This window comes from Rousettus aegyptiacus, unplaced genomic scaffold, assembly GCF_014176215.1.
Source record: "Rousettus aegyptiacus isolate mRouAeg1 unplaced genomic scaffold, mRouAeg1.p scaffold_m13_p_4, whole genome shotgun sequence".
Taxonomy (NCBI): domain Eukaryota; kingdom Metazoa; phylum Chordata; class Mammalia; order Chiroptera; family Pteropodidae; genus Rousettus; species Rousettus aegyptiacus.
Window position 1 is genome coordinate 153,874,204 of NW_023416307.1, and position 16,249 is coordinate 153,890,452.

A 16,249-nucleotide genomic window follows, 5' to 3' on the forward strand; every position below is an offset into this window, starting at 1 on the left:
GCAGCTGTCTGAGTCTGCCTGGAGGGAGTCACTTTTGCCCAGCCGCACAGTGCCATGCGGGGCTCCCAAACCTCCTCACATCTACCCTGGCATCAGGTGTTGTCACCCCTTTCACACGGCAAGGTTCAGAACAACGGAGGGAATGACCCGGGGCTCACCGCTCATAAACGAAGGCTCAGCATTTAAACTGAGGTTTTCCGATTGCATCATGTTCCAAAGCTCAGCCGGCCCGAGGCCCGGTGCGCTTTCCGCACAGGAGCCAGTCAACTGTGACCACGCTCGCGCGTTCTTACCAAGCGAAAAGGAAAGAAAACCCCAGACTGTTAGAGCTGCAAAGGCTTCAGATGTCACCCCACACAGGAGGAACTAGATCCAGCAGCCCAGGGAATGTACCAGAAACAGAACCTACCAAATCAGAATCTTCCAGGGTCAGACCTGCAAATCGGAATATTCCAAAAGCCAGCCCACGCCTGGGTCACGATTCTACCACGTGGCCCAACTATGTGGCGCCTCTAGATTAGACCACAACCCTCCAGAGGCTGACGCAGGGGAGACAGTGACCTGTATGAGGCCATGCCGAGCTGCCTGGGGGCTTCCTGTGGTCGGTCACCAGGGCGAGAAGAAACACAGGGCAATCTCTCACGCAGCATGAACGCCCTGAGGGCCACGGAGAGCCAGGTGAAGCTGCAGCACGAGGTGAGGGCCCAGGCTAGACCACAGGTCTCTGGACGTCAGGCTGACTGGTCTGTGGAGCGGGTGACCGGAGCTTGAGTCCCAATTACTCTAAGGGCACTCAGTGCCTGCGCCCTCCTGTACTTGGGAAGACCCCCACTGGGCCTTGGGTGAGGAAGAGTCAGGTGCTCACTCTAGAAGCTCAAGGTGCCCCAAACTCGCTATCCCAGCAGCGGGGGGCGAGGGCGTGGGGGGGGGGCTGCGGCTGCAACGAGGTCCATCCCAGGGCTGCAGCGGCAGCGGACTGGGCCACAGCGTCCAGTGCTTGGAGGCGGAGTGGATTCCTCCCCAAGCCACTTTTCCTGTGAAATGTCGGACTGCTTTCTGGTTGCGTAATACTCCCTTTTTTCAAACCGACCAACCAACCAGACGGAATAGACTTCTATTGCTCACAGCTGGGTACCCAGGCCACACATGACCATTTGGAGCAATGACCTGGCAACATGTGCAGCCCCATTAGGCCTCAAAATTGTCAGGTTCCCCAGCTCATCCGATGCACAGGGAGACCCCGGGGTGCCAGCAGGACAAAGGTTCTGATGTCTACTTTGCAAATGGAGAAGCTGGGCCGAGGACGACTGTTCTGTGGACTTGGTCTCAGCACCCCCAAACCCACGTCCATCGGAAAGGCCAATCACTGATGCAAGAAGCCAAGGCACTCACCTGGCCTGGGGTCCTTCCTCCCATCCCTTGAACCCAACACGGAGCTGAACCGGAAACGTGCCAGGCTCCAACAAGGGCACCCAAGTTTGAAAAGCAAATTCTTTACAAGTCAATTCCCAGGCGAGCCAGAGGTTCGCAGAGTGATAAAGTACGCTATAGCTCCTAGGAGACAGGAAGCTATTTTAACTTCTGATCAGCTGCCTCTGGGAGTGTCACAGTCTGAGAAGTAAAGGTAAAACAGTTGTCTCCTCTCTGGTGTGATCTAAAGTGATAAAATCCTAATTAAAACCAAATTTAAATTACGAGTCAAACCTGGCACGTTTATTTGTGGGGGAAATATTGCTTAGGCAAGTTCTTTGAAACCTCACCTACAGAAACTTCCCTTGGAAACACAGAGTGTGTTTTAACAGCGTGCTGAGCTGAAACGCTGAGAAGGCAGAACCACGTGGGGGGGGGGGCAATCCGACAGAGTGCCGTGGGGTCCCGTGCGAGCCCCTCGGCTTCTCCGAGCTCACTGCTGACGACTGCGGAGGGCGGTTAATCAAGGGAGCCTACGAGACGGGCCGAGTTAGTCTTCTGCAGGCGCCAACCACAGAGAAGGTGACAGTGAGGCCTGATGCTCCCCGTGTCCTCGGTGAGAGGCCCACAAGATTCAGCGCCCAAGTGTACTCGCTGCCCCAATCCCGCCACAAAAAAGGGTCTCGCCACACCCCCACGTGCGCGGCTCTTCTCCTCCCTCAGTTCACCAAGAGTGGCCACCAGTGTCATCAGCTCGAGCCTGTGAGCAGACCTCGGTTCAGAAGGGCGGGCCCTCATCTGGGCAGGGACAAGGCCACGGCAGAAAGGGCAGGCCTCAGAGGGCGGCGCCTGGGGGTGGCCGGGGCATCCAAGGACCACCTCCCCAAGTGCAGACCTCCGCCTGCCTGCTCTGCTCCTGCCCGCCCCCCCCCCACCCCGCCTCGTCCCTCCTCCAAGTGTTTCCTCAGTACTTCTGCTGGGCCTGGCTCTGTCTTGTGAGTTATGTAGCTTGGGGTGCAGAGTCCAAACAGAGACATGACCCATAAGCCAACAGGTGAGATAAATCAGGGAAAGTGTGTTCACACTGGGTCCAGAAGCTCTTTCTACACAGCCTACTGGGTGCGGTGTTGCCCCCCACCCTACCCCATGTGCCCCTGCAGCCAGCCCTCCCTCCAGGACAATCCCAGCTCTCTGACACGGTATGAGAGCTGGGGGCACACGGGTCAGTCCCCCTGCTGGGGCCCAGCCTGCTTGCGCTAGGCAAAGGCCAGCCTCTTTGACCTCAGTCCCCAAAGCCCCCACAGGGCTGGCTGCCGGCAGGCGGTCCGCAGAAGAGGAAGGACGGCAGGTGCACAGTAGGGGCCCAGTGCCTTTGCCCTCGCCCCTGGCAGCCAGCACTCATTCCCACTCCCTGGGGACCCCAAGGTGCCTGAGTCACGGACCCGGCACCGGCTGCGAAGCTCTGCCCTCACCAGATGCCTTCTCGCCCAGGTGTAAAACAAGTGATTTTCTTCGAGGATTCAAATTACCCTGCAAGAATTCTAGTGGTACCTGTCCGGAACACAACGTGGAGGGGGGAGAGGGGGCGCTGTCCTTGAAAGGACAAATGTTTTCCGCTGCAGCCACTGGCATTTTCTCTAGACTGAGCTGGGGATGAAAAGCCCTGGAGTGTGGCCTTTACTCTCCACAGGGCGCCGTTACCACAGCAACTCTATTTCCTCTGGAAATTCTTTCAAGACTACAAGCTGTTGCTTCCCTCCAAAACAAAGGCGGGGAGAAGCCAGGGCACCCAGGAGCTAGGATTAAGGGAAGGGCCCTGGAGGAAGGGGGGCCACACGGAGCTCTGCGCCAGCTTAGAAGCGTGAGCGCACACGTGTGTGTGTGCACACGCGCACGTGTGTACAAGTGTATGGGGTGGTGCTTGTGGGGGGCTTTTGGGAAGAGTGGAGTGGTGTATGTGTGCGTTAGGGGTGGAGCGGGAGTGGGTGTGGTCTGGGGTGCTGTCTGGAATGTGGGGGGCAGTGGGAGGGAGCGGGGGGGCAGTGTGTCTATTCACTGGGGATGGGCTGGGTCACATGGGAGGAATTTGTGGGTGTGGGTTGTTGAGAGGCGTTCCTCAGTACCCCAAGATGAAGCCGGGGACACGCTTTCCCCTGAAACGCGACCAGGAGCTGCGTTTCGATTCTGTGTTACAATTCTCAGGACTGCGGATCACCGCACAGTGCTGGCCGGAGCGTAGGATGACACGGCCGTGCGGGAAAGCCATCTGGCAGCATTCGCCCTGCGATCTAGCAATTCTGCTCACAGGCGTAGACCCAGCAAGCACACGTACACACGTTCACCGAGCCATGTGCCAGACTGGGAACGGCGGCGCGTGACAGCTCCAGCCTGAAAACCCGAAGTGACCAGGATAAAAGGTGGGCTGGCGAGACTGCGGTCAGAATGAGCTCCTGCCACACCCGACGGGCACGGCAGGAAGCCAGCCGCGAGAGCATGCGGCGTCCGAGTTACAAAAGGCTCCAAAGTAAGAAAAGCCAGCTTACGGCCTTAGAAGTCCCAAGTGACGACTTGTGGCGAGGCCCCTGGGTGGGAGCGGGAGGGGATCCTGGGACGCTGCCCCGTTTCGTGTTGAGTGACTGGTCACACGGGCGTATTCATTTAGCGAGAACTACTGAGCCGATCCGCGTACTTTTCTCTATGTATAGCGGACTTCAGTTAAAAGGGGTTTTTTGTTTTTTTTTTCTATTAATGCTACTCGAGAGTTGTTAAAACAGAAAGACTTTGGAGCCCATTTAGAAACAAAAATACATCTAGGGAGAGGACTAACTCTGTCTAGAGGGCTGTAAGAAATAAGTCCCCCAAAGACAGGGATGTCTCGGGGCCCCCAAGAATACCCAGAAAACAGCCACTGGGACACCGAGCGGGAAGCGCACACCCTCACACCCCCCCAGCTCCGGGACACAGGCGAACACAACTGAGCGACCACCATCAGGGCCACACCAAGTCTTCTGTTCCAAAAGCTAATGGAAAAATAAAAACTCAGCTTGGCTTTCGAAGTTCCGTTGCTTTCGAATTCTGCCCCCCATCAGTAAGGCTTTGTGAATATTTGGTTATAGCCACAGAGAAGTCCCCAAAAGGAAAACTGGGGCCCAAACGACTGTGTCAGTGGCAGAGCAAGAAAGAAGGGCTGTGTTTTATGGCGTCCAGGCCAGAGCTCCTTCTGCTCCAGGAGGCCGCTGCAGCCACCATAGGCGAGCAACACAGCGAAGGATCCGGAACAGCGGTTCGTCTGCCTCGGGAAGCCCTGCCCTCCACAGAAAACTTGGAGGACTGCTCACGCTCTGTCTCAGGCCAGCGGCTGCTCCCCGGGTTATCGGCCAAGCTGACAGGCAGTCTCATTCTCCTCCCTGCAGGCCCCTGCAGTCCCTCCCCGCACAGCTCCGAGGGGACCCAGCACCAATGCCATCCCGCGGGCGGAGCACCACAACACTCGACCGCTCAGCCGGAGGTGGTGGGCTCCCGGGCACCTGTATCCAGGGGGTGCCCGGGGCCAGAAGACAGACTCAGGGGGTAGGCCCTGCGTGACTCTATCCAGTCCCTTACCCTCTCTGGGTCTCAGCGTCCCCAGCAGGGGTAAAACAAGAGTGTGGCAGAGGGAATAAATGTGCACGTCGCACTTCTTGTTTCCCAGCTCCCTCTGCACACACCGCCTCGCTTCGCCGTTATCCTGGGAGGCAGGTTGCTGCGGACACCTCTGGCTGACCTGAGGGTCTTAGCTAACCATTGGTCCCAGAGTTAGCAGAGTGGCAGATCTGTCCAGGCAACCACTGGAGCAGGGAACGCCACGAGAAGCCTCCGGCCTGACTCAGAGGCCGCGCTGGCCGTATGTGGGAGCAGCTCACAGGGCGTGCCCACCTGCAGGAATGGGGCAGGGGCAGAAAGGCTGCCAGCTCCACGGGGCGGCCCGGAGAGGAAAGCCACAAGGACACTGCCTCGCCTAGTGCTACCTCTCACAGGTGGGGTCCGGTGAGTCCTTAAAGCTGGGGGAAAAAAAGGCCCGATTCACGGTGAAGGTGTGGCTGCCACGCCGCACCCTAAATCCGGCCAGCCTGGACGCCTCTGTCACCTTCCCCTCTGTCAACATAAGAAATGTCCAAACCTGTAGAGAATTTGCATAAGAGTTTATTTAAACCAAAAATGATGGCAATTGCCAGCAAGCAAGATCTCAAATGCTCCAGAGAGTGACGGTGTGCAGTTTCTTTTGTGCATCTGAGATTAAGGGGGAAACAGGAGGAAGATTACAGGAAGGTAGGAGAAAGCAGGGCAGGGGGCGGGTTACAGGATAGTTAACAAGATGATGTGCTCTCCTGAGGGCGCTTACATTTATTGCAAAGGTGTGTTAACCTGGATGCACAGAAACAACAGACAGGCTTGCTTAAGGCAAAGATAAGCCTTCTACTAAAAAGTTACAGGCCTGGGGCGTGACGACCCATCATGACCTGCCCAGCTGGGAATTTATAATCATCACCCTGTGAAGTTACTTTCTGTAGAACCCCTTTTTCATCCACATACCCCCCATACACTTCCCTGAAACAGCTAGACCAAGCTCCCCTGTCGCCTTGTCCTGCCTGAAGGAACCCATTCCAGTGCTCACCTGGCTTTTCCCAGCCCCACCCGCTCCAAGTTTCCTCTGCAATGCCTCCTAATGCCCACAGGGCGAACCTCCCAGTAGGAGTGTCTCCCAGTCCTCTGCTGGCTGACTCTGTACCCCGCGACCTCATCTATCCCAGGGCTTCAGATCTCTCCCCGGCAAGCACCAGCCCGGGTCCGGGTGCCTCCCTGACAGCCTCTCCCCACGCAGACGTCTAACCGTCACCTCGGGCCAGACTAAGGGTTCCCCCTTCGAGACCATTCTGCCCTGTGCTTCCGTCTGGAGCAGGCAGAGCCGCCCACCTTGCTCGCTCACCCGCACATAAGGACGCCCAGTAACCCTGTCGGGTGCCACTGCCTCACGCTTGGGCTAATGCCTCCCACCTCCACACACAGTCAGGGCAGGGTACCCGTGCCAAGGCCTCCAGTGGCTCCCCACCCCCCCTTATCAAGTGAGGTGAGCCTCAGTGACCCCTGCCTTCCAGGGGTCAGACATCCACACTCTACTCTCAACCCTACTCCACCCCCCAATCCTTCGGGCTAACCCCACCTAACCCCACCGTGCAGAGATTCTTTCTGCCCCTCAAACAAGCCAAGCCAGTCCTCCACTCGGCCAGGAATGCTCTTTGCTAGACCTCGGCATTCCCTCCACCCCCGCCCACCCCCCTTACCCCTCCCTCCCCAGCCCCTATCTTCTGCTCAGAGAGGGCTGCCCATCCTCCAATGCACACGCTCACACACGCACACACTCCTGCCCTAGCCATCACAAGCTTCTGCCGCCCCTTCCCCGTTTACGCGCATACTGTCCACCCACCCTTCCCATGGGAGCCCCCAGAGAGGTGGAGAGGCTGTCTGGTTCCAGTGGCTGAATAACCAGGGCGTGACGCATAGCTGCTGTTCAATAAATACCTGCCTGGTGGCTGGCTGCAGAGCCCCTGCGGCGAGGACAGGCAGCTCCAGCTCCCGGGGAAGGAGGCGCTCTACTGACAGTGAGGGACCGTCTAGCGAGTGATCAGACGTCCAGAAAAATGAATCATCTAATCCATGGATGATTTAAAAACGCATGGATTTCTAGGATCTGTACCAAGCCCTACACCCAAGACAGGAGATTTGGAGTGGGGCCAGAGACGCCAAATTATTTCCCCAGGTGATCCAGACACACGGGTGCATCTGAGAACCTAACTGATCCAACATCTTCCTTACACGCATGAGCCAAAGCCCTCAGCGGGAAGACTCAAGGCAAAGCTCCAACACCGGCTCATCAACAGGTATCTGTACTGGGAGCCCCGGACCGCTACCCATGAGGTTCTCCCTCCCGCTGGCTCCCAGATCTCAGGGCCAGCCCTTAGGGAGAATGGGGACTCCATACTCCATTTCGGCTGTGGCTCTGCAAATCCAATTTCTCATCAATCAAACACTTTACACTAAAAGGAAATTCCACCTTCAAAGAATCAGGGCTAAGCTGAATAAAGCCAGGGGACCGGGATGGCCTCCTTGCTTCCAATGGAAGCAGGGCCAGCTCCACCCACTGTCACCCAGCAGAGAGGGTGGGAGACCCACCCAGACCTCCCCGAGACCGCAGGTGAGAAAGGACAGACATCCACACTTGGAAAAGGCCCGCGTGCCAGAACTTGAGCTAGATACTTCACACACATCTTTCTCTGTTCTCCTAGCTACTGATGAGGTCAGAAGCCGTGTCCTGATTTTACAGACGAGGAGAGGGAGGCTCAAAGTTTTTCAGAGCTGCTCTGGGTCCCACAGATGTGAACAGATCTGCCTGGCTCCAAGGCCCAGGCTCTCCACTTTGCCACATGGTTCCTGCCAGGCAGCCTGAAGGAAATTTCTGTGTATGACGGGAAAGAGACCCCTTCCTGGGGGCTGCTGGTTCCCAAGCACCTAGAGTGAGGGGTACAGAGGGAAACAGGGCCAGAGATTAAGGGACCATCTAGGGTCAGCAACATCCCAAAGCATCACCATGAGAAGTCCCTTCAACCCCAGGCTTCCTGGTCTATAAAGTGGGATAAACCAACACCTACCTGAAGAGGACTATTTTGAGGATTTCATTGTCGTGAAATCTCATCATAAACTGCCACATAAATGTGTGACTGCCAACCTGCAAAAGGCCCTCAACACAGGACCTCCTCAGCGGAGTTTCCAAACAGGCTGCTGGACATGGGGATGTGGCCACATGGAGTCAGGGACAAAGGCGACTTCCTGAGGAATGAGCAGGGCATGGAGAAGTCTGACTCCTCACCGAGGACAGCAGGCCCTACTCCTCTGGCCGGCCCTCTCCACCTCCCCCAACACTTGTTAGCCCCTCCCTCCCTCTTCCGCCCTCACCCCACATTGGCCAGGGACCCTTCCCCATGTGCCCAAGTCAGAAAACGTCCCTGTGCTCCCCTCTACCTCGGCACTGCTCCCTCCCCACACTGCCTGGCTCTGGAATATGTAGATCACAAATATATCACTCTGAACTGTCAATGCTTAATTCCACACAGAAGGCCAGGACTGAGCATCTGCTGGAGACCCCGGCCACGAAGACTGACCGTTTCAAAGACCTCTGCCCCAACTCTAGGCTCCCCAAGGCTGATCTGAGGGTCGTCTGTATTTCCACCTACCCTCTCCCTCTTAGCTCGCAATAAATGGGCGTTTAGGTAGAGACATGGTCCTTATAAGTCAGGCTACAGCGAGCAAGTCCTCCAGAGACGCACCACCCAATAAGGTAGCCGTAAGTCAAGTGTGGCTGTTAAAATGTAAATTAACTTAAATGGAATAAAATTAGTAAAACGGCATGCCAGCCACATTGTAAGGGCTCAAGAGCCACACGGGGCTTCTGGCCATGGTAGTGACCAGCGCAGAGTAGAGAGAGAACGCTGCCACCGTCACATGAAGTTCTACCGGACAGCGCTGCTCTGGTCTCCAGAGCCAGGTGAAAAACAGGAACTGCTACTGAACCTGCAGGCTGACAGCCGACCTTGGCCCTGAGGTCACGTCCAACCCCGGGAGGGTTAGCCTGCCGGCCAACCAGTCTATCTGTGTCTCAGGACAGCGACAGCCCAATCCGGGTCAAATGCTCGGGAAATTCAACAGCCAAGGGCAAGGGTTTGTGCCAAGTTCATTACCTTTCAGTGTCTCCATTGGGCTGCTAGGAGGAAGCCACAGGAGGATGACGTGGCCTCACGCTGCCTGCTGGTCAGCACCACAGAGAGACGCCACAGAGCGTCGCCTATACAGCCTTGAACTGTTCACCTCCTCACCCGGCTTGGGGCTTCTGGATGAACACCAAGAAACCAGGTTCAAATACAATAGAGAAAAGTGCGCCCAGGCTGGCGACTCCCCCAGCCGGAAGCTCTGGCTCCTGCAGAACTTGGCCACCAAAGCACCCACGGCAGCACTTTCAGGTCGCGCCCCTGCCCCGACCACTGCCAGCTGCTTGCTGTCAAACCTCCGGGAGCCTCCTCCACCGTCCCCCTTCTTTGCTGTCAAACCTCCTGGAGCCTCCTCCACCGTCCCCCTTCTTTGCCCCAAACGTTCCCACCTTTGAACTGCTCCCCAGGAATGCACCTTGCCAGCTACGTCGATACACCCTTCCCAGTCCCACCCTCCACGGCCCAGCTCGGGATCCACTCTGCCTTCCCAGGAAGCGTCCTCAGACCCAGCCGGGCTTTCCCAGGAAGTGAACCCCAGCAGCTCAGTCTGATATCGTATGTAGTCCTTCCGCCCGTCAGCCTGGGCTGGCTGACCCACAGGATGCTGCTTTGGGCAATGCTGCCCCCCGTAGAGAGTCCACCGCCCCAGGGGCTCTTGCATGGGCTGGAATCCAAGACAGTCACTTATGTTCCATGACTTTGGGCACCCCAGAACCTCTGACTCTCTTTCCTTGACTTCCTGCCCCACAATTGATCCTGTGGGCTAACAAGAAAGCACTTTTTGAAAGTGCTAAGCTGGTCTATGGCCATGCCACTCTGAATGTGCCCAATCCTGCCTGATCTTGGAAGCTAAGCAGGGTCGGGCCTGGTTAGTACTTGGATGGGAGACCACCTAGGAAGACCAGGTGCTGCAGGCACAAAAAAACAAAGTGCTAAGCTGCACGACTATAACCAAAGTTTTTTTTTTTTTTCCACTAAATATATGAAAGCCTTATGACCCTAATTTTGTCTCCATCTGTTACAATCTCAAGACCCAACCCTCCATAATGTCACTAAATTATGAGTTTATATTCTGGTAGAGTAGAGAGGAAGATCACACCATGAGAGAACTCAATCCCGCGCTGGAATTCCTGCCCTGCCTCCAGTACAACCATGAGTGCAGTAGGTTATCAATGAGGGACCCGCCACTGAGTGCTAGACCAGCAAGGAGCCATCCCCATGGGGCAAACAGGTGCTCTCTGTCCGCAGGGGCAGGCTGAGAAAGCACTCGACCCTGTGTCAGCCATACGGGGGCCTCACACCAGAGGACGGACCGAAAATGGGAGCCACTTCCTCCAGGAGGGAGGAGACTGCCTGCTTCTGATCTGCCTGCAGCAGGCAGGCCAGCGCGCCACTCACAGGTCCCACGAGAAACGTCAGTGGGCTGGAAATTAATTTGAACTTCAGACCTTTGACTGCCTTTCTCCCAGGCACCACCCTAACAGAAACATTTCAAGAGCCATAAAGATTAAATATGACACTAAAACCACATTATGTGCAGAAAAGAAAAAACATAACTTGGACTTCCTCAAAATTTAAAAACTTTTGTGCATCAGAGGACACCAACAAAAGAGTGAAAAAACGACCCACAGGATGAAGGAAAATATTTGTATATCCCATACCTGATAACAGTTCAATATCCAGAATACATAAAGAACTCGAGTACAATTCAACAGCAGAAAGACAAACAATCTAAAAAATGGGCAAAAGAAAGAATAGATATTTCTCCAAAGACCATACATACACAGAATGGTAAATAAGCACGTGAAAAGATGCTTGGCAGCACTAATCATCAGAGAAATGCAAATCAAAACCGCAATGGGGTACCACTTCACGACCAATAGGATGGCTATAAATTTTTTTTTTTAAGGCAAATAAATGATGGCAAGGATGCAGAAATACTAGAACCCTCATGCACTGATGGTGGCAGAGGGAAATGGTACAGGCGCTGTGGCAAACAGTTTGGCGGTTCCTCAAAAAGTCAAACATAGACTATGACCCAGCAATGCCACTCCTTAGATATATATCCAAAGGAATTACAAACAGGGACTCAGATACTTATACAACAATAAGTACACCAATACGCCAATGGCGACATTAGTCGTAATAGCCAAAAGATGTCCATCAACAGGCGGATGGATAAATGAAATGTGATATACACACACAATGGAATATTACTCAGCTTTAAAAAGGAATAAAAGTCTATTCTATGCTAGAATACGAACACTGAAAACTTATGCTCATGCTAAGTGAAATAAGCCAAACGCAAAAGGGCATATATTCTAAGATTCCACATTTATAAGGTGCAAAGTCATAGAAACAGAAAGTATCAAAGTCAAAGAGACAGAAAGTGGATTAGAGGTTTCAAGAGGTTGGGGTAGGAGAGGAATGGGGAGTTATTGCTTAACAGGTGCAGAGTTTCTGTTTAGGGTGATGAAAGTTTTGGACATAGTGGTGATGGTTGTGCAACACTGTGAATATACTAATGCCACTAAAAATGGTTAAATGAAATGTTTTATTGCATATATTTTACCATAATAAAAATAAATACAAAAAATAAAAAAAGTGACTGTGGCAAATAAGGCTACACCAGTCCTGGGCAGCAGGAAGGAGGCCAGAATCGGGGCACAGAGGGGGGTGTACAGAGAGGCAGCTTGGACTTGGGGCCTATACTCTTTCTCCCCTATTGTTTTTCTTTTTTGAGCAGGTAATTTACACAACCTAAAAGATATCAAAAAGTATGTAGTGAAGTTTTTCAACCCATCTGCATCTGGGCAACCAGTCCAAGTCATAAAGAGAGTTACCAACTGTTCTCACGGTCCACCCCAACTCGCCTGGGTACCTCCTAGTTATACAACCTTGGGCAAACCACATCACGTTTATTGTTCTCAGTACTTTCACCTATAAATTAACCTTCCTTCCTCCTTCTTAGGGTTGTCATCAAGACCAGATAAGATAAGCCAGGCAGCTGGTATCATTAACCATGTTAAATATGAAAACACTGTTGTTTTTAATAAAGAAAATCCAACCATTAGAGCTGCAGAGAAAACGGGAGCACTGTGTACTCTCCTCTCTTTCCTTCTCTCCACAGCATCATCTCCATCTAACACTATATATATTTGCTTGACAATCTGTCTCTCTAGCTAAATGGGGCAGAGACTTCTGCCTGCTTTGTTCACTCACTGCTGAGTCTCCAGGATCTGAATGACTGGTGCATAGTAGGTGTTCAGTGTACACCTGTGGAAGAAATGAATTACCAGCTCCAATAACCCATTTTGAACCAAGCCAAACAACACTTTATCACTGGCCACCAATCCGCTATTGACACCATAGCCTGGTTACCAAAGAGCCAACAACAAATTCTAACTTCCACTTGGTAAGCAGGGAAAGAACTAGATAGGGTGAAAATTAGGAGCCCCTGGATAGAAAAGGCATGCCAGGAAAGGAAAAAGCTTCCAAAAGGGTCAAGAATGTGGCTTCACAATAACTCTTGCTTCTTAAAAAGAATGCAAGGAAACTGCAAAGGCCAGTGAACTCTCAGTCCCAAGAGAGAAGCCATGTGATTTCCAAGTGCGCATTTTTCAGAAATGAGTTCGCGGCCAAGAGCTTTCTGAAGCAGAGCCAGGAAGATTAAACCCAATTAAAGTAGCAATCAGTATGCCAACAACTGGATAACCTAGAAAAAATAGAAAAATGCCTAGAAACAACACAATGTACCTAAACTGACTCACGAAGCAATAAACTTGAACAGATCTATAATAATGAGACTTAATAAGTTATCGAAAATCTCCCATAAAAGACAAGACCAGGGCTAAACGGTGAATTCTACCATTTAACAAATAATTAACACCAATCCCTCTCAAACTCTTACAAAAAATTAAGGAGGAAGCAATGCTTTCTAACTCATTTCATGAGGTCAGCATTACCCTGATTCTGAAACAAAGACATTACCAGAAAACTACAGAACTGCATCCCTCACAAATAATGATGAAAAAATCCACAATAATACACTAGCAAAATGAATTCAGCAACATACTGAAAGGTTTACACACCATTACCAAGAAGAATTTATTCCGGAATGCAAGGAAGGTTCAACATACAGCAATCAACCAATGTAATACAGTACAAAGAAGCCAAAAACCACAAGATCATCTCAACTGATGATGAAATAGCATTTGACAAAATCAACTCCCTTTCATGATAAAAACCCTCAACTAACTAAGCAGAAGAAAACTTCCTCAACATGATAAAGGCCTTATTTGAAAAACCTACAGTGAACATTACACTCAATGGGAAAAGACTAAAAGCTTTTCTCCTAAGATCAGGAATAAAACAAGGATGCCTGCTTTCACCACTTCTATTCTTATGTTACTGAAAGTTCCAGCCAGAGCAATAAAAGGCATCAAAATTGGAATATAAAAAGTAAAATTATCTCTGTTCACAGATGACACGATCTTATATGCAGAAAACCCAAGAGTCCACAAGAACTGTTAGAATAAATAAATTCAGCAAAGTTCCAAGATATAAAATCAACAGAAAAAAAATCAGCTACATTTCTATACACTAACAATAAACAATCTGAAAAGAAAATTAAGAAAACAATCCCATTTACAACAGCACCAAAAAATACTCAGGAATAAATTTAACCAGAGGCTAAAGACTTCTACAATGAAAATTAGAGGACATTGCTAAAAGAAATTGAAGACTTAAGTAAATTGAAAGACACCCCATGCTCATGAATCAGAAGACTTAAATACTGTTAAGATGGCAATACTACCTGAAATGATATACAAATTCGATGCAAGCCTAGTCAAAATCTCAATGATGATTTTTTTTGCACAAACAGAACATCCATCCTAAAATTCACATGGAATCTCGAGAGATTCTGAATATCCAAAACAATCTTGAAAGAGAACTAAGAGGACTCGCACTGCAAAGCTAGAGTAATCGAAACAGTGTGGTACCGGCCTAAGGCAGACAATATAGACTAATAGGGAGCCCAGAAATAAACCCTCACATATGTGGTCAAATAATTTCAATTATGGTGCCAAAACCATTCAATAGGGAGAGTCTTTTCAACAAATGGTACTAGGAAAGCTGGATATTCACATCCAAAAGAATGTATGAGACTCATACATTATACCATATACAAAAATGGAATCAGAATAGATCAAAGACCTAAATGTCTGAACTCAAATTTTAAAACTCTTAGAAGAAAACAAAGGAGAAAAGCTTCATGATCTTGAATGTGACAATGGATCATTAGGTATGACATCAAAAGTAGAATCAACAAAAGAAAAAAAAACAGATAAATTAAACTTCATCAAAATTAAAAACTTTGTGCATCAAAACACATTATCAGAAAAGTGAAAAGACAACCTTGGGAATAGAAGAAAATATCTACAAATCACATATCTGATTAGGGGTTAATATTCAGAATATATTAAGAATTCCTACAAGTCAACAACAAAAAGCCAATTAAAAAAATAGGATCTGAATAGACCTTTCTCCAAAGAAGATACACAATGGCCAGAGAAGGCGCTCAAGCTCAAGATCACTAATCGGAAGGGAAATGCAAATCAAAACCACAATGTGATACCATTTCACACCCATCAGATGACTATGATCAACAAAATAGAAATGACAAATGCTGACAACGATGTGGAGAAACTGGATCTTGTGCACTGCTGCTAGGAATGTAAGATGATGCAGCTGTTTTGGAAAACAGTATGGCGGGTCCTTAAAAAGCTAAACATAGTCTTATTATATAATCACCGAATTCCACTTCTGGGTATATACCCAAAAGAATTAAAAACAAGTACTGAAACAGATCGTTCTACATTTATTACAACAGCCCAAAGCTAGAAACAACACAATATGAATGGATAAACAAAGTGTGTTTCAGTCGACCACTGAACAACCCAGGTATGGACTGTGCAGGTCCACTTACATGTAGATGTTTTTCAATAGTCGGCCCTTGGTATCCTGGGTTTTGCACCCCCAGATTCAACCAATATTGGATCAAAAACAGTATTTTGATCCACGGTTGACAATCCGTGGACACATAAGGCCAACTTAAGATCTCTGACTGAGGGGAGGGGAGAGGAGCCCTAACCTGTTGTTCAAGGGTCAACTGTTCATACAATGAACTATTTATTCAGCCTTAAAAAGGAATGAAATTCTGACACGTACTACAACATGGATGAACCCTGAAGACTTTATGCTGAGTGAAATAAGCCGGTCAGAGAAGAACAAACACCATGTGATTCTACTTATATGAGATACCTAAAGTAATCAAATTCAGAAAGACGGAAAATAGAATGGTGGTTGCCAAAAGCTGGGGTGAGAGGGGAACCAGAAGTTAGTATTTAATGGATATAGTTTCTACTTGAGATGATGAAAAAATTCTAGAAATAGAGAGTGGTATAGTTACCTACTGCTGTGAATGTACTTAACACCACTGAATTGTACACTTTAAGTGGCAAATTGTTATGTATATTCTACCACAATAAAAAAAGTAAAAAAAAAAAAAATTAGGCCATATTTTCAGGCCATTGAGAGAATCCCTTTTTAAAGACCAGTTCTCTTGATAGCCTGGAGCAGACTTCCTATGGCCATGAGCCCTACAGATGCCATCTTGTCCTTTGTAGTCTGACCTAAATTAAAATCCAGTCCCAATAATGAGTCTTAAACCTAAGCCAACAGTGCAGGCTGACCAGCCACTATTGAAAGGCTGAGGCTTGAGCTTCTCTAGGCCAGGCAGTTTGTGGGGATAACTGTCGTACAGTGCTGACAAGTTGCCAACAAAAGCAGAAGCCAATCTGGCTAGCTTTCACTCTCTATCACTTCCCCTTTCACTTTTCCAGAAGACACCAGCCGGCCATGCAGAATGCAGAAAAGAAACATGCCAGACCGACCAGCCTGATTTTTTTTTTTAAATTGGAAAGTAGAGTCCTGCCTGCTCCCATCCCTCGCAGGTCTGGCTATTTAATATCTTTTGT

The 16,249-nt window shown here is 50.1% G+C and overlaps 1 protein-coding gene and 1 pseudogene across 1 annotated transcript in view; one reads left to right on the top strand and one right to left on the bottom strand.

Annotated features, from left to right (window-relative positions):
• CCDC12 (coiled-coil domain containing 12) overlaps positions 1–16,249 on the bottom strand; it is a 48,756-nt gene that overhangs the window by 31,365 nt on the left and 1,142 nt on the right. The gene's annotated exons all lie outside the window — the stretch shown is intronic.
• On the top strand, positions 10,008–10,126 carry LOC118602214 (annotated as a pseudogene).